We start from the raw sequence: 20,148 nt of genomic DNA on the forward strand, positions 1-20,148 counted from the left end.
AATGGATCTGACCTATAACTCAATTTGTGTCAGTGTCTCTTCTTTCAAGTTGATCTCATTGAGGTCAGGCCCTGAATCCCTTATTTGAGTGCAGTACCCACTTGAATAAAGGAGTCAGGTAAAATGATGGCCAAGCCATTTGTAGTTCTAACACTGTTAAGGTTAAAAACTCATCTTCACTGGAATACAAGGGCTTTTTTTTTTTTTTTTTTGTAAGATTTTATTTAGGGGGTGTTTGGGTGGTTCAGTGGGTTAAGCCTCTGCCTTTGGTTCAGGTCATGATCTCAGGGTCCTGGGATTGAGCCTCTCATCAGGCTCTCTGCTCGGCAAGGAGCCTGCTTTCCCATTTCTCTTTGCCTGCCTCTTGGCCTACTTGTGATCTCTCTCTCTCTCTCTCTCTCTCTCTCTCTCTCGTCAAATAAATAAATAAATAATCTTTAAAAAAAATTTTTTAAAGGTTTTATTTAGTTATTTGAGAAAGAGAAGAAGAGTACATGAGTGGGGGGAAGGGCACAAGGACAAGAAGACGCCCTGCTGAGCAGGGAGCCTGACATGGGGCTCGATCCCAGGATCCTGAGACCATGACCTGAGCCAAAGTCAGACACTTAATCGACTGAGCCACCCAGGCACCCTGGAATACAAGGACTTCTTATTGAATATTGGACTGTTCTATGTAGAAGGAAAATAATCACCATATTACTCTATAGAGAATATGTAAAGTATGTTATATGTCTCAAATACGTGTTACATGAACATCACATTTTGTCTTCTATTTTATTCTATTAAATAAATGTGGGGTACAATTTTCACCTACAGATAATTATTATGTTTGGATGTCTAGGTTATGAACAAGATGAATTATTTTTGATACCTTAATAATATAGGGAAGAACCATATTAGACATTTTAAACTTTCATGTCCTTTTGTTTCAAAATAAATTTGGATTTTGCAATAGATATTTTACAGTGATGAATATACTTTCCCTCCCATTTTATTTGGTGTGTATCAGCAGCTTTTTAACAATTTTAGGAATGTGCCAGTTGATGTTCTCATCTTATAAGTACATATACAATTCTTAGCTCTTAAGAGTTAGTTTAGGGCTAAATTGTGAGTTTATTTGGTTCACAAATGGTAAGTAGAATGACCATATATTTGGAAATGCAAATATACTCCAATAAAAGACACTCTATTGTTATCAGAGTAAAAACTTGATGTGTTTAAGGCCTAATTAATTACAGTGTTCCATCAACAGGAGTTTTTCCACACAACCTTTTTTGCTGTTTTCTTAAATTATATAATCATTAGTAGCACAGTGATTCAATGAAAAAATAAAAATTCTGCCAGGAATGCAGAAACTAGAAGATAGATGAGATATACTTGTCTGAGTTACTGGTTTCTAGAACTTTATACAGTTGTTCAACAGTCAGAGGCAGAGAAGAGATTTCATCCCCACATCCTCTAAAAATACGTATTTTTGAAACGTTAGGTTATGTTCAAGGTCATTAGAGTCAGTAAGACTGAGTATCAAGAGACATAAACTTACTTTGTTGTAAGAAAAAGAGAGAGAATGTCTGCACTGGTGAATTTTATGAAATTCTCTTTGTGATAAAAATGGGTGTGATTAATTTGTTGCTTTTATAAAAGTTTCATTTTGGTCTGAGTAAGTGGGGGCCATCCCATAGATCATATAGAGAGCATGCTTAACTGGTTTGGAATATAGGCTTTCTGATGAGAGAGAACTGGAGTCACCCCAGACTGAGCCACTTAATTCATCTGAGCCTTCCTTTCATTAATCATAAAATACCTACTGTGTAGGTTTATTGTACAAAAACACATATAAAGGACTTAGAATATTTATTGCCATGTTGAAAGTGTTCAATCAGTGGTGGTTGCCTCAAATCCTTGTTGTCAAAGAACAAAAGAGGATTAAGATTTTTTTAAAGGGTTTGAGGCTTGGAACTTTCTCTAGTTGTTAATTCTGTGAAAATGAATAATTCATACACTTTTTACTCCTGAAAAAATAACATAGGAAGTCACTTTTTTATACTTCACAGCAAACTAAGGTCATTTATTATGCACTATATAGTGTGTACAATACAGCTGTACCGCAGAGGTATTACAGGTCCCATTCAAGACCACTACAAGAAAGTGAATTTTGCAATAAAGTGAGTCAAATGAACGTTTTGGTTTTTCAGTGTCTCTAAGTTATATTTACACTATACTATAGTCTATTAAGTATTCGACAGCATTATGTTTAAAGAAGATGATGTACATACCTTAATTTAAAAAAATACTTGATTGCTAAAAAATGCTCACCATCACCTAAGCTTTCAGCAAATTGTAATCTTTGTTGGAGGGTCTTACCTTGATGTTGATGGCTGCTGACTCATCAGGGTGCTAGTTGATGAAGGTTGGTGTGGTTGTGACAATTTCTAAAAATAAGACAACAATGCAGGTTGCAGCGTCAATTCAGGCTCTGCTTCTAATTCTAGTTTCTTTGTTTTTTCTATGACATCTGCAGTTACTTCCTCCACCCCTCCAAGACACTCATGAGGGTTGGAATGAACTTCTTCCAAATTCCGGCTGATGTTGATATTTTGACTTCTTCCCATGCATCACAAATATTCTTAATGGTATGAAAAATAGTGAATCCTTTCCGGAATCTTTTCAATTTACTTTTCCCATCCATCAGAGGAATCTCTATCTCTGGCATCGACAGCCTTACGAAATGCATTTCTTAAAAAGTAAGATCTGAAAGTCAAAATTACTCCTTGATCCAAGGGCTGCAGGATAAATGTTGTGTTTGCAGGCATGAAAATAACATTAATCTCATTGGATATCTCCATCAGAGCTCTTAGGTGACCAGGCACATTGTCAAAGAGCAGTTTTATTTTGAAGGAATCTTTATTTTGAGCAGTAGGTATAAACAGTGGGTTTAAAATATTCAGTAAACTAGGTTGTAAACATTTGTGCTGTCATCCAGGCTTTGTTGTTCTATTTATAGAGTTCTGGCAGAACAGATCCAGCAAATTTTTTTAAAAAGATATTTATTTATTTATTTATTTATTTATTTGAGAGAGAGAGAGAGAGATAATACACACGTAAGTGGGGTGAGAGGTAGAAGGAAAGGCAGATAATCCCAAGCAGATTCTGCACTGAGCATGGAGCCTCATGTGGGGCTCTATCTCATAACCCTGAGCTCATGACCTGAGTTGATACCAACAGTTGGATGCTCAACGACTGAGCCACCCAGGCGCCCCATCCAACATAATTCTTAAGGGAACTAGGGTTTCAGAATGGTAAGTGTACATTGGCTTCAACTGCAAATCAGCAGCTACACTAGCCCCTAACAAGAGAGTCCGTCTGTCCATTGAAACTTTGAAGCCAGGCATTGACTTCTCTTTTCTAGCAATGAAAAGTCCTAGATGGCATCTTCTTCCAACAGAAAGCTGTTTCATCTACACTGAAAACCTGTTGTTTAGAGTAGCCACTTTCCTTAATTATCAACTAGATTTTCTGGAGAGCTTGCTGCAGCTTCTACATCAGCACCTACAGTTTCACCTTGCACTTTTCTGTTTTGGAGACAGATTCTTTCCTTAAACCTCATGAACCAACTTATGCTAGCTTTGAATGTTTCTTCTACTGCTTCTTCACCTCTCTTAGCCTTTACAGAATTAGAGAGTTAGGCTTTGCTCTAGATTAGGCTTTGGCTTGAGTAAACGTTGTGACTGTTTGACTTTTCTATCCAGACCACTAAAATTTTCTCCATATCACCCATAAGACCGTTTTGCTTTCTCATCATTCATGCGTTCATTAGAGTAGCACATTTTTATTTCTTTTAAAAACTTTTCTTTTGCACTCACAACTGGGATGTGGTTGATACAAAAGGCCTAGCTTTTGGGCCTAGCTTGGGTTTGGATGTGCCTTCCTCACTAGACTTAATCATTTCTAGCTTTGACTTAAAGTGAAGGACATCCCACTCTTCCTTTCACTTGAACACTTACGGGTTATTTCAGCGTTACTTACTGGCCTAATTTCCATATTGTTCTGTCTCAGGGAATAGGGAGGTCCAAGGAGAAGACAGATAGGGCAAGGCTGGTCAGTGGAGCGGTAAGAACATACACAACATTTATTGATTAAGTTTGCTATCTTATATGGGTGTGGTTTATTGTCTCCTAGCATACTGTTGGTCATACCTTTGTCATCTTTATTAGGGTCATCTTCCATAATCTTTAGAATTGAATAGTTAATTTCTGTTCTCACTGTCCTTCTCCAAGTGGGCGTCAAAAAGGATTTGAAAATGATATTCAAATGGCATATTAGATTGTTCTAGGAAACTTAAAACTGAAATGTTAATACATTATATGGAATTTATGCAGTAGGAACTTAGATAAATAATTGGGCAGATTTTTAAAAATTTTATGATCATATATATTCTCTCTTCATTGCTTTAGAAAAATAGGAATAAGAGGTCAATCTGAATTAGTTATGCAAGAATGTGAATAGTTTTTAAAAATATTCACTTTGATTATTTTTTAAAGATTATGAACCAAAAAAAGAAGTCTATTACTCATAAGAATAATAACCCTAATAATGATAACAATGACACTTACATAATCCTGGGTGCTAGGCACTGCTCTAAGATCATTCTTATTAACATTCATATATTAGTGAATTTAATGTTCACATATATTAACTCAAGTACAATTGCAGAAATGTAATGAAATAATATTAAATAGTCTTCATTTCATTATGTCTACACAACATAAACATTACATGAATTTCCTACTTTAAACTTATTCTTAAACCCTGTGTACATTTTTCTAAACATACCTAGAAATTTCCTACTTAAATAATCTTCCTATTATATTCATCCTGCTTTCACTTCCTGGTGAAGTTCTATGAATATTTCAAGAATACAGCCCAAGTGGTCACTTCGTATCTATCCTATCCTTTTGTTTCTAATATGAAAAATATGAAAATAAACTATATACTCTATATACTCTGTTTAGCTTCCATACTACTCTTTATGCCACTCTACATCATAATACATTATAATTATTTGATTGATTGTCCTTTTCCTTTTGGTAGTTCTAGCCTCCACAAATTACATGCTGTCTTTGGCACACATAGAACAATGTTTAAACTTGATTTGTGGGACAATACAATAGCAAATGTGTACTGTCTCAAGTAAATGCAAAATTGAGAATCAGTTTCCTAGTAAACCACAAAAGATTCTACTCCTTTTAAAGTTGAACTCTTTGTATTACCTTTAGGCATTGCCATGCTCCTTGAATATTTTTGCGCTGAAGCTAGCTGGCCTCCTATGGCGGTTTATGTCCTTATCAACTATGCACTGATAAATCTTTTTTTTTTTTCCTGTAGGCAGGATTTAGTTTTTGTTTCTCCTAGCTATAACACTTAACAAAACAAAACAAAACAAAAAAAACCCATGTAGTAGCAGATTTTAGAATAGATGGATGCCAAAAGGATAAGAGACCTAAAGAGAAGTTGGGTGGAAGAGGATGAGTGCTATACAAATGGTCAATTTATTTTTTTTTAAGATTTTACTTATTTATTTTAGAGATAGAGGGAGAGCGGGTGGTGGACGGGGGGGGGGGGTCAGAGAGGAGCAGAGGGAGAGAGACAAGCAGACTCTGCTGATTGCAGAACCTGACATGGGGCTCAATCCCAAGATCTCAACCCTGAGATCATGGCCTGAGCTGAAATCAAGAGTCAGATGCTTAACCAACTGAGCCCCCCAAGCACTCTACAAATTGTCAATTTAAATATCAGTGGTACTTGGCAATTTTAAGAGCTGAAAATTTTCTTTTGCCTGAACTATACTTCTACTTTCAAGATAGAATGGAATGGAGGCACACTAGTGAAGATTCTAGGAGGGGAGTAATGAGAGAGAAAACAATGAGCAAAAGTAATGCCTTTGGCTGGCTTGAGTCAAATATAGAGCACTAAGTCAAGAAATGCCTTCATAGTCTAATGCATTTGACTTATCACCTACAGTCAATGAATTTCTCCTCTAACCAGATATGGAATCTACAGTTTTGTTGTTGTTTGTTTGCTTGCTTGCTTTTCATTTGTTTGTTTTTACCCTAAAATACATGAACTTGTAAAAATTCTCAGGATTCTAGAAATTGTCTTAATTGAGATGCTACTAAGGAATTAATGTTAATTAAATATTGGTTCTGAAGTCAATACATTCCCACAGACAAGTCTCTTTAAATTTTTAGGGAGTAGCATTAGAAATAAAAAAATTAAAATAATGAAATCCCCTGACAAAGTGTCTTTGGCATAGGTCTGACCAAGATTACTTATTATTTCAAACTAATGGCCCTTTTAGAATTGACAGAGTCTGAGTAAGAATGACTTATGTCGGGGCGCCTGGGTGGCTCAGTGGGTTAAAGCCTCTGTCTTCAGCTCGGGTCATGATCCCAGGGTCCTGGGATTGAGCCCCGCATCGGGCTCTCTGCTCAGCAGGGAGCCTGCTTCCTGCTCCCCTCTCTCTCTGCCTTCTTGTGATCTCTGACTGTCAAATAAACAAATAAAATCTTAAAAAAAAAAAAAGAATGACTTATATCAATTCATTCACAATTCTCCTCCTCCTCCTCATCATCATCACTACTTGAGTACCTGTCATGTGCTATGAATTTTTATATGGTAGATGGTTTATGTACCCCCCCAAATTCTTATAGCAACTATAACAATACTCCAAGATAAGTAAATAGATAAGTTTGATACAAAACCTGACTCATAAGACTTATTATGAGGATTTGAGGTGCCTGGGTGACTCAGTGGGTTAAGCCTCTGTTCTAGCTCAGGTCACTATCTCAGGGTCCTCGGATCAAACCCCGCATCGGGCTCTCTGCTCAGCAGGGAGCCTGCTTCCCCCCCCTCTCTCTGCCTGCCTTTCTGCCTACTTGTTATCTCTGTCTGTCAAGTAAATAAATAAATAGATCTTCATTTTTTAAAAAAGACGTTATTATGAAGATTAAATGAGTTGCTGTCTTTGCCTCTCTTAGTATGGCCATGGCAAATGTTATCTGTTATTACTCTCCAGAATTACGGATGAGAACTGCTAGTGGAATTTGAAATGTGAATATGATCTTTTGATGAACAGGATATAAAAGAAGAAATAAAGAAGTATATAAGGAATAAATTTTAGGCAACAACAACCAAATAGGACCATAAACCATGTAGAAAAAAGTTAAAGATCAGGGACTCAAAGTACATATGTAGTTCTACAACTGTATTGCCTTATGAATAATGACATGAGTCTATGAACAGTGATACAGAATTTGTTGGCAATCCATACACAAGTAGATGAGTTAGAATGTAATAAATTATCACAGAAATGTAAATCTGGCACTTATATCCCAAGGATTTGAAAACTCCATGATGGGTGTGGACCCCTTTTTCTGAAGGAAAGGGTAAAACAGTTATATGTTTATCTTCATATTCATGTTACAAATATAATGATATAGACAGGACTTTTGGGATTACTTAACATAACATTTTGAACTAGAATAGGGTTTATTGATTATCTGGTATTTCCCACTGTATGGTCCATCAACGGATGGAAGGAATGAGGAGTGTTTCATGATTAAAAATATTTTCTATGATCAAATTACCTTGAAAAGTGCTGGATGAGGTATAGTTTAAAAGGCATTTAATTTCTTTTTTGTATTTTCTTTTATGCTTTAGTATTTCTCAGACTTTTTATAAAAATAATGTAAATTACAGTGTCTAGCAAATAGCTACCAGTCAATAATTATTTAGCCAAAGAAACACAAACTGCATAAAATAATAATAATATGAATTGTGATTCTCCAAAAAAGACACTGAAACAAATACTTTTAAAACTAACTTGATCAAGAAATTATTTTTATATTAGTTTTCCCCATGACTAGTATGTAAGGTTATTTTAAGAAATGCTTTAACATGAGGAGCTGAGCTCTAAGGGAGGACAGTGATCTGTTTAAGGTCACTCCTATATTTAATTTTTCTGGAAGTCTTCCAGTTAACTGGAACAACAACAACTTAATTTTATAATGTAGCTGCCCATGTTTTTAAATATTTCTTTGGTCTAGTCAGTACCTATACAGATATTTGAAAAGTATGAAAAGAAGCATTCATAACTTCCACTTTCTTTGAAGGATGTCAATTGTCTAATTATTGCTACCTAGCTTGACAGCTACTTTTTCCTACTATGGTATCTAATTTGACAGAATAAATTAAATAACATTTTAGGTTACATAGCTATTACACAGCTACTTTGTCCTATCAAACTAGTTATCAAGATAAACTACTCATACATTTTACCCCCATACTTAAAACCAAGTAAAATAACACTGACTTGACATATGGGGTTATTGTAAAGCACTTTGTAAATATTAAATTCTGATTTGTCAGAGTTCCCAAATTAGTATATAAAATTCAAATCAACTGATGAAATAGAAAATCTTGAGAGATGATTAAGTTTAGTGAAATATGTCATAATGAAATACTAATTCAAATTCGGTCTTTCCTCTTCCACTTTCCTTAGAAGTGTAATTTACCAAACCCATTAATAAACTATAACATTGATTTTTCTTCAATTCATTATGTACCCTGCATTTTTAAGTGTTTTTCCCTGTTCATTGTTGAAGAAAATATTTTTAAAAATGAACATTGAATTATTTATGTTGCATTTATGTCTTATTCATTCAGCGGCTTAATATTGTAATTGGTGTCTCTGGTTTGATATATACTTAAAGTGCTGTCTCCAGATTTAATTTATGAATATCCATCTAATCCACTGATTAGATGACATAGAAGAGGGAAGGAACTCAACTAAGATTTGTAAAATATGTAAAGACACATAGAATATATTGAAATTTTTGCCTACTGAATGAAGGAAATGAATTATTTTTCTCAATATTGTATACACCATGTCAATCAAAATTTAATAACCCTAGAAGTTAAAAGAATTAGAGTCAAGTATAGACTAATACAGTATAAAGATCATATCCTTCATGATTAAATGTGTTTTGATTTATATCTTAAATTTGGTGAATAGATATATATTTGAGAATGTTAATTAATATTTCTGAAACCAAATATCCCAATTTGGATAAAATGATTAATATCCTATATCCAAAAATCTTGCTATGAGAATAATGTGGATAGTTTATTTATAGGGTCTTGAACTAGGATATAGGGACATTTAATAAATGTGAGTTCTAGGAATTTCCTCCTTCATACCAGGATTCATATCCTTCTGTCCCAATATACTAATGTAAACATGACTGCATGATGAACATGGCACACAGAGAATGACAAGAGTCAGGATTTGCAGATCACATTTTTATGTTCCTTTTCTTTATATTTACATAGATTTGACCATGCCATTATCTTCTAAATTCTAAGCCTTTTAAGGATAAGGTTGATACATTTTATATATGAAATATTAACTTATTCTAAAAACCATAAACTTTTTATGAGTTTCTATCCTCTGGATTCTTATCGTATGGAAAACTGCAGATAAACTCAAACATACATTGAACATCAACTATGAGTCAAGCATATTTGATACTTTCTTCTAGTACTTAGCATAAAGCTAGAGGAAGTAACATTTAAATTGCAACTTTGGGGGTGCCTGGGTGGTTCAGTCAGTTAAGTGTCTGATTCTTGGTTTGAGCTCAGGTTGTGATCTCAGGATCCTGGAATGGACTCCCATGTAGGGCTTCACACTCAGCTCAGAGTCTGTTTGTCCCTCTCCCTTCCCCCACTTGCTCTTGCTCTCTCTCTCAACTAAATAAATAAATAAAATATTTAAAAAACTAATCAGCTGCAACTTTAAGAAAAGAAAAAGGGAAGTTACCCATCTACAAGTGTTAAGGGAGTTATTTTCAGGTAAAGGGAATTAATTTGAGTGGGAAGTAAAGAACAACAAATAGTTAAATATGTCTTCCATATGTCTAGATTTTGTAGCTAGATATGTAGGTGCTATCTATTATAATGCACATGCTGTGGGGAGCTTGAAGTTTAGCAGAAATAAAACGTAATTTTGGACATATTAGATTTTGAGAGATCTCAGAAAACAGGCCTTAGCTAAACTGTGTTTAATTAATACTAGGAGCCTAGGGAGAAAATACTAATTGAGTAGAATAATTACAACATAAAATAAGTGCTGAGAAATCTGATATTTAATTAGAAGTGTAGAAGAAGAAAGTGAAAAAAAAAAGTGGACAGAAAAGTAATTGTAACTCAAGGGAGACTGTGATGCCACAGATACTAAATACTTGTACTGTGATAAGGAGAAAGAGGTGGCTGGTCATCACATGGGCTACAGAGAACTCGAGTATCACTGTAGTTGAAAGGGTCTATTGGATTTTTCAACATGGAAATCATTGGCTTTAACATAATAATTTTGATGGACTATGCAATGCAGGATTCCTATTGGAGTCAATTTAACAGTGTTCATAATAACAAAAGAGAAAGAACTCGAGGGCTTTATGCTAAGTGAAATAAGCCAAACAGAGAAAGACAGATACTGTATGATATCCCTTATATGTAGAATCTAAAAAAGCTGACCTCATAGAAACAGAAACCAGAATGGTGGTTAACAGGGGTTGGACATAAGAGGAAAAAGCTGTTGGTCAGTGTACAAACTTCCAGCTATAAAACAAGTGAGTTCTGGGGATCAAATGTATAGCATGGTAATCATAGTTACTGATACTGTATTATGTACTAGAAAGTTGCTAAGGGAGTAGATCTGAAATGTTCTCAAAAAAAAAAAAAAGAAGTGGTAATTACTTGATGTGATGCAGGTGCTAACACTATGGTAGTAATGATATTACAATCTATAAGTGTATCAAATGTTTGAAGACATATGTCACAGCACATTAAAAGGTAAATCAAGATAATTTTTGTAAGCTGGCATAAAGTGATCATTATTAAGCTTTGAAAAAAGAACAATGTGGAATTTAATTTAGCGGTATTGTAAATGTAGCTATAAAATAGGATGCTGGTGAGAAGTTATAAAAAATAAAATATATTAAATACATAATTCAATTACAGTAATCTGAATGTAACTTGCATATGAAGTAAATCAAAACCAGTAATTAAGGTGGAGAGTATTTAAAGGAAGCAATGATATATCAAGTTTTTCACATTAAATTGAATCTAGAAAAGCTTGTAATTTGAGAAACATATGTTCATACATACTTACGATCTTTGACAGAAGTAGACAACAATAATACATATTACTCTAGGAGTTGAAAAGTATTTTAATTAAGATGTCAAGAAGACCAAGTCAGTATTACACATTCTTAGGAATTACTCAAGTCAATAAATGAGAAGAAATTATTGAACAGGTTTCTCAGGCCTGGTGCTGAAGTGAGGACCAAGGGAAGGAGAATACATGTAAGACCTTGTTGTTCTATGAGTTCAGTTTGTAGGACCGATGAACTAATAACAGCAAAGGAGAAAGAAAAAAAAGAAAAAGAAGAAAGAAATAAATACAACAACTTTGAATAAGCAATCAAATTTACAAACACAGAACAGACAACATAAAGTATAAAAAAATTAAGAAATACACAAAAAATATTGAGGGTGGTTTTATTTTGTTGTAGACCTCCATAGAGCCTTAAAATTGTGTGTTCTTATGAATATTGCCTTCACTTTATTCACTCAGAATATGGTTTTTGGGGGTTTTGTTTGTTTGTTTTTTTAGAGAGGATTAGAGAGAGAGGGAGGGGTAGAGGGAGAGGGAGAAAGAGATCTTAAGCAGGCTCCATCCCAAAGTGGAGCCCAACACAGGGCTCGGTCTCACAACACTGAGACCATGGCCTGAGCCAAAATCAAGACTTAGACACAACCATAGGTGCCACCCAGGCACCCCTCACAGAGATTATTTTTATAAATATATGTGATTATTATTACACATAACAACACTAGCAAAGTAATAAAACTGAACTAAATTATGAAACTCAGAAGTCCACTAGACAACAGAGGACCAAAATCCAGGTTTTAAAAAAACCCTAATCTTATTATTATTTGCTAATGTCCCGCAGTGATTGGAAACTGGCTGGATTTGGATGTCCTATTTAGTGGGAAGTACCCTCCTCCAAATACACTGAATTCCCTTGGATCAGCAATTTCTATCTCTATTATCTATGATATGTATCTATCTATCTGTCATCTCTCTCTCTCTCTCAGTCATCTATAGAAAGAGGGAGGAAAATAGTTTTCTGATTTAAAAGTAATTATAAGATACATACATATTGTATTAGTGTTTTTTTGTTCAAGGTCGATGACTTTCTTAGCCATTAAAAATATTAAGTGATGAATAAGTGTTGTAGTTCATGAGATTGACTTCTAAAAGTGTACACTTAGAAGTTTGGTTCAAAGAAATGTCATCTTCTCAGTGAAGGTTTCCTCCTTCCATCTTACCTCACATGTACTTCCTTTCTTTTGTCTTTTTTTTTTTTAAATATAAAAAACTTCTAAAAGAAATATAATAATCTATATAGCAAATGCAATATTGTAAAGTCCACTTTGTTCCTGAAGGCATAATTCTTTCCACAGCCTAGGAAAAATAAACTCCTCGTGATACATTTCTGTGGAAAATTTACACTCTATAATTAATCTATAATAGATATGTTGGTTGGCTCTCAGAATGAGGGGTACAAATTTTGAATAAATGCCAGATACCTAGGGTCATTGAACTTTTGCTGAAGGAGAAACTAACCCAAAAAATACATCATTTACATGTAAAAAGAATGTAATGGACAAGAGATAAGGAGTCAAAGAGAAAATCTGGAAATTTCCTAGTGTCATTTTTTTTCCTCTAAGATTGATATGCATGTTTTGTGTTTCTTTCTGATTCTTCTCAGAATTTTACCAGAGAATATATTTACATTTTTGTAAAAGCAAGCTTAAGTCTTCCATTTTCTCAGTCAAAAGAGTTGGAAGTATTCTTTACTATCCCACTGCTCATATTCCACACACTATCCAGAAGCAAGTCCCATCAATTTTATGTTCTGAATATATCCTAAATCTGGCCTCTCCCACTATGTTCACTCTTCTGCACCTGGTCCAAGTCACCTTTATCTCTTAAGTGGACTATTACTAAAGCCTTCAAAATAGCCTTGGGGGTGCCTGGCTGGGCTCCCTGGTTGGTGGTCATGCAACTCAAGCATGTTAGGTATAGAGATTACTTAAAAATAAAATCTTTAACACACAAAAATAAAATGGTCTTAACATTCCCTTCATTTTAACTGAACTTCAGACAGGTTATCTCCTGACTACAGACATCCTAACTCCCTTTTCTTAGAGCATTTCCTTAAAAAACAAACCAACAAACAAACAAAAAACAAATTTACTTTCATTTGTAAATTCTTTCTCTGAAAGAATAGCCTCTTGCCTCTCTACAACCTCTCTACAAGCCAGAAATGTCTTTCTCAAGGACCTGATAGCCACTACTCATCTCCCTGAAATAGAATCGTTTAGAAAGACAGAACTCCCATCTCCCAGTCTCTTGTCAGGGAGTAGGAGCCTCACTTCCATGGTCACGAGATAGCAAACCCAAAGAGCCTCATCACAATGACTCACCTCCACTTTAATTCCTCCAATCACTTTTCTACCTGCTCAGTCCAGATAAAACTTTCCTTCCTTTTGTTTCAGAGCAGTTGAGTTCAATCTCTCTCCTGTTGCAGTAGGATTGGTCCCTCTTGGAACAGTCTTGAATGAAGTTTCCCTTGCCTATTTAATACATGCAGTGCAACTTAAATAGATAGATGATAGACGATAGATAGATAGATGATATAGATAGATAGACAGATGGATGATAGGTAAATACATAGATAGATGATAGATGATAGATAGATAGATATTCCTTATAAAATAGCTTTACTCCACTTACTGGCACCTCCTCTCCCTACCATCTTGCTTTATTTTTCTGTGCAGCACTTATCAGCATATGCCATGCTATATATGTATGTTTAGTATAGTGTCTACTCCCCATGAGGACATACAACAGCCTCTATCTTTTTGTGTAATGTTATTTCCACAGTTCCTTGAAGAGTTATCTAGATCACAGTAATCATTCAATAAAAATGAATGAAAGTGCCGGCTTTTTATTTTTTCTTTTTTTGAATGAAAGTGCTGTTAAACTGCCTACTTTGTTTCTACTTAACTCTGGAATTTAAGGAAAGGACTTTTATGACTTGTTGCTACCTGAGTTGCTATAGAAAGTATATTTTATGTTTCATTCTGTTTCCCTTTTTTTTTAAATCACCAATCAGAAGTAATACAATCTACAGAGTGAATGAACAAAGGTAATGATTTCTGTGTTAAGGCTTTTGGAATAATATATAAAACATTTTAGTGAATATGAAAATGGAACAAAGATTGGTTTTTAAGTATTTAAACTATATTAGAAAAAAAAGCAAAATTAAAGTAATTTTATAATCATAAAATCTTTCTCCACATTATATAATCTACTCTTAAAAAAAAAATCCAGATGTAAAATATATCAAGAAATTAAACCTTTTAGTACAACTTGTTTATTTCAATTTTATGGATATGTTGATTGCAACACTTGATTGAGTTTCCCTCTTTAATCTGACCACCAGAAAACAAGAACAAACAATTAGCCAATGTCCAGCAAAGGAGACATATTTCTCCAAAGTAATTTTATTCTAGCTTAAAAAAAAAAATGCTTTCAATTTCATTTCTCTTTGAAAATGGGTCAGGTGATACATAAATAAACATAAAATAAAGTGCTTTTTTTCTATATAAAACTTACTTGCTCTCAAAATTATTAAAAAAACATTTAATAGTTATCTCTAAGTAATGTCTTTTTGTGATTTTAGCTAGTGAGTAGGACATTTTATGTATGGCATTTTGTTATGCTTTTCAAACTAAGGAATGCTGCAGTGTGCTAGTAGTAGATCAAACCAAAGATGAAAAAAAAAAATCCATCTGTTCAGAAAGAGAATGTTAACGTACTATCTATAAAAGAAAACTAAGGAAAAATAAAAGAAAGAAAATGAAGTAATTCCACTGGAATTTTGATTAAAATAAACATAATTTTTTGTGGGAATAAAATTTGAAAGTCATAAAAATTGTTAGCCAAAAACATAATAAAAGAAAATTCACTCCCTCAGTCAGATGGGCTTATCTTTTCCTCTCTGTATAGTATACCTGGTAGAATTGTTTTTTACCACTGTCAGGTATACTGTCATAGAGAATATTTTAATCACCCACACTCTTTATTTCCTCTAGCTAATCAGAAAAATATGGCAGAGCCTACTCCCTACTGCATTAAGGAATATTTTAGCAATTACAGTTAAGGACGTAGTGATAATTAACTTACAGATTTTGTGGTGGTCATGGCAGCTCAATATGAAAATACTGGGGTGCCTGGGTGGCTCAGTGGGTTAAGCCTCTGCCTTCGGCTCAGGTCATGATCTCAGAGTCCTGGGATTGAGCCTCGCATCCGGCTCTCTGCTCAGCAGGGAGCCTGCTTCCCCCTCTCTCTGCCTGCCTCTCTGCCTACTTGTGATCTCTGTCTGTCAAACAAATAAATAAAATCTTTTTAAAAAATGAAAATACTAGGGGCGCCTGGGTGGCTCAGTGGATTAAGCCGCTGCCTTCGGCTCAGGTCATGATCTCAGGGTCCTGGGATCGAGCCCCGCATCGGGCTCTCTGCTCAGCGGGGAGCCTGCTTCCCCTTCTCTCTCTGCCTGCCTCTCTGCCTACTTGTGATCTCTCTATCTGTCAAATAAATAAATAAAATCTTTAAAAAAAAAAAAAAAAAAAAAAAATGAAAATACTAGGTTTCTAATAAATGAAGAATCTGAAAGAATGTAGCTTTGTCATTCCTGAGAAAGTATATTAATTTTATTCTTATTTATTGCCAAAGAAGGCTATCAATATTCTACAATTTAATCAATGGCTTCCTGACAATGAACGCCTGAAAATAAAACTACTCTGGAAACAGCAATAGTCACTTCTTAAAGAAATGTCACAAATGCAGAGAAGAGTGGTAGGTTCTCCCATTCCCCCAAAGGAAGGATGACCTAAATTTATCTAAGCTTTTGAACTTGAAATTATCTTCAGAAATTATTAGATGTTCAGTCATTGCATAGTAATTAAGGAGTCAGTATTGCATAATAATTAAGGAATCATTTTGGTCTTTTTGTAAATACCTTGAAACAAAATATTTTATTGTAAATTCTCCAAACAGATTATAGACACAGGCATCACAGGCAGCCTTTCATACAGAGGTGTTTATTAGGGCCTAAGAATATTCCAACTTTACAAATGTTACTCAATGTGTTTTTATGTCACAGTGGTGACAAAGTGATTATTCAAGATGATGATTTTGCCATATTTTATGTTTTGTCTAGTATAGTTTTGTTCAGTTCTACTGTACTCTGTTCTAGATTTTAAGTTATAATCTATTTATTATAAATACTGTAATGCTGTGTTATTCAGAATTTTATTGAAATGCAGAATCCTATTCCTCTTTCATGAATAATAACACAGAGGTAACCTGCAAAAATCACTGTTTAGTAGAGATTCTTATCTGTTATATGAAGTACAGTTTGATTCCTTATACGTAAAAGCTTAAGGGAGTTTTACCACTATATAATGTTAGCATACCATGCAAAGAAGACAGTATTGACTTTGTGAATTGATTCTAACATGTTTAGTATCATAATAGGTGATAGTTGCATTATACATTATCAAGTTTATAGAAAAGTTTCTTAAGTTGACAGTATTATCATAAGTTAAATGAAAGAAACAGAAGTGTATCTAAATTCAAAGAGAATTGCAAAAACATTTGTTATCAAGACACTAAAATTCCTGTGTCCAGTTGAAATTCCAAAATATTTTGGAAGATATAGGCTCAAGAATGACAAAGAAAAATTTTAGTTGTGGTGTTTAAAATTAGTTTGTATTACTTTTTTATACTCATCGCATTACCTTATGCATAATATACATTGAGAACTTGTTACAGGAATGGAGTATTTTCATTGTTTTACAGCTAGTTGATTTCTATTCCTTCTGGCCCACCCATGTTTCAACTGAAAAATATGCAGTCTTACTGAATCTTAACACACAAAAAAAGGTGGTATATTAAAAACAAAACAAAACAAAATTCCACAAAAATGACAACTCTGTACTAATTTCTTAGTATGTACCTATATTTGCTCTATGCTACAGGCAGAACAGAAAATTCTGGAGTCCTACCTTCTCCTTCTCTTGTAAGGGGGTAGGAGACTTATGTGATATATGGTGTTAAGAATCTCAGTGGATCATCACTGCATTTTCCAGGCCCCAATTAATATGCTCCAAGAGTAATGTTAACCTGGTTGTATCATCTAATTCCATTTGAAGAATGATGTGAAATAATGTTCAATATGGAAAATGAGTTTTTAAAAGGCCTAAAGCACCTAAAGGAGATAACGGTATTAGGAATTAGGGTTTATAACTCTAGTTCCTCGGGACTTTGGGCTTATTTTATATACTCCATGATACTTATTCTAGGTCTCCTTTGGCTATTCCAACAGATAGTTCCACTTAATGGCCCTGGAAAGACATTACCTTTGACCGCATGAAAGCAGGGCTTTCTAAATACTCTTTTAAAAAGAATATTCTTTATCGCTTGTTAAAGTCACAGGCACAGAACAAGCTCTATCAACTTCTATGTCTACCTTCAACTATTGCCATCTCTGGGTTGGCCAAAGAGCACAGTCCGCAACAACGGCAATTTCTCCAAATACCACAGCTTTCATCTCTTAAGTCGAAGGCTGGTCTTTATTTTGCTTCCGGGCTACTCTCTGGCCCTCTCTATCCTAGAACTTACAACTGAGGTATTCTCTACTAATCTACTCTGATTTCCGGGGGGAACAAGAAGGGGTGCTTTGTTTCAGTTTTGTTTTTAATCTCTGTATCACCAGTACTTCATGCAGAATATGTAGGTAACTATCCATTTAACAAATCTCCATTAAATAAATTAAAATTTAAAAAAAAAAAAACATACATGACAACTTCTCCAATAAGGCTGGAAAATAAGCTCCACACATGTAACTATAAAACTGGGTGAATTTATATTCCTTTTTTTTTTTTTTTGAAGAAATAACCTACCTCCACTTTTCATCAAATTAAATTTTCCATTTAATAATAAACTTTCTTAGTTTAAAATTAGAGCATTCTTGTCTTACTGAAATTAAAATTCATTATAGTCAAGAACGATATAACTACCCTCTAAGAGCTCTGACAACAGGTCCCATGAGCTCTATAGAAAAAGGCATAATTGAATCAGCTTATGGTAAGTAGACATTTGTTCATGGACTACTATCATGAAATACAAGAACAGAAAGAAAAAAAAGAGGGACAGAGGAAAGATGGAAGGAAGGACAGAAAGAAGAACAGACAGAAGGAAGGGAGGAAAGGAAGAAGGAAGAGACGGAGAGAGAAAGTGGGAAGGAAGAAGGAAAGAAGGAATAAAAAGTTTAAAGGCCAGAAAGAGCACTGTACTAAATTCAGGAGATCACCTGGGTAATGGACGTGAAGAGCAGGTGCACCATATCCTCCTAGATGAGACTTTCAGGAAAAACAGGGCTTTTTTTTTTTTTTTTTCTCCCCTCCTTCATTTTATCATCAGTGTCATGCCCATAACAATAAACAGTTGGACAAATTGACAAATTTATCATTTTGACATGCAATTTTCTGGATGCCTTTTGCAAAGCATGCTCAAGTTGTGAAGGTATTTCAGGATGAGAATAAATTAATTGTGATGTTGCACAGATATTTATGTTGAATTATGTTTTCCCTCTTTTAAATCTGGGGTGTGAAATTTTCTATTGGGTTTGTATACATTTTACACGATAGTAATCATAATGATTAAAATAAGTGCAGGCCATAGAAGATGATCTACTTAGGCTACAAAGTTAAAGTGAGAAACTGCTATCCATCTTTGTGAGCATGCTAGCTATTTTCACCAAATATTAAAGCATATCAAATAAATGATCCCTTAGATCCATTGTATTTTAAGGTTTATCTGGTATCACTTCAAAGTTACAGAAACGTAAAAAGAATACAAGCAATTCCTTCTGTCCTTTACCAGGACTGACAATTATTTACTGGGCCAGTGTAGAGATGGGACCTCTAAGGAAGAAATGATGATTAAATAACGTCATAAGGTTGGGCCTTGCTATAAGAGGATTAGTGTCTTTATGAAAAGAGACAAAAAAGAGAAAGCTTCTGCCCTCTCTCCCCTCTTTCCTCCATCCCCAACCCATGTGCAAAGAAGCCCTGTGAGCACACAGTGTGACTGTGGTCACCCACAAGCCAAGCGGGGAGCCTGCAGAACAAATTTATGTTGCTGGCCCCTTGTGCTTGGATTTCCTAGCCTCTAGAATGATGAAAAACCAATTTCTTTTTTTTTTTTTTTAAGATTTTATTTATTTATTTGACAGACAGAGATCACAAGTAGGCAGAGAGGCTGGCAGAGAAAGAGGGGGAAGCAGGTTCCCTGCCAAGCAGAGAGCCCGAGGCAGGGCTCTATCCCAGGACCCTGGGATCATGACCTGAGCTGAAGGCAGAGGCTTTAACCCACTGAGCCACCCAGGTGCCCCGAGAAACCAATTTCTGTTATTTAAATTTCTGTTACTCAGTTTCTGTGATCAAAACCACCAGTCTGTGGAATTTTGTCATGGAAGCCCAAGCAGATGAACAGAGGAATATGAATCATCATGAATTTCGACACTGAAACAAAATTGTGGGTGGAGGGCCTGTCCTCTCTTCATGGGGTGATGAAGACAAGTGACAATGTAAGCAGCTTATCTAGGTTACGATGACCACCACCACCAAGGGGTCTTCCTTTTCTTTTTCTTTTTTCTTTTTTTCCTTTTTTTCAGCTTGCTAACTGACTCTGTAGCCTGTTGGGGAGCTCGTGCTTTGAGGTGCTCCCTGCCAACTGGTGTGCTCCCTGGGCTGCGTCGCTGCCTCCTGGAGAGTTTATGATTTGAGATCTGTGCTTACTCAATGAGTTTCACCAAGCCTCTGTTATAAATTTAACGGACCTAACTTGGAAGCTTCTATAATGGGCATTTAGGACCAGGAGTATGGTCCTGG

This window comes from Martes martes (assembly GCF_963455335.1).
Source record: "Martes martes genome assembly, chromosome: 10".
NCBI lineage: Eukaryota > Metazoa > Chordata > Mammalia > Carnivora > Mustelidae > Martes > Martes martes.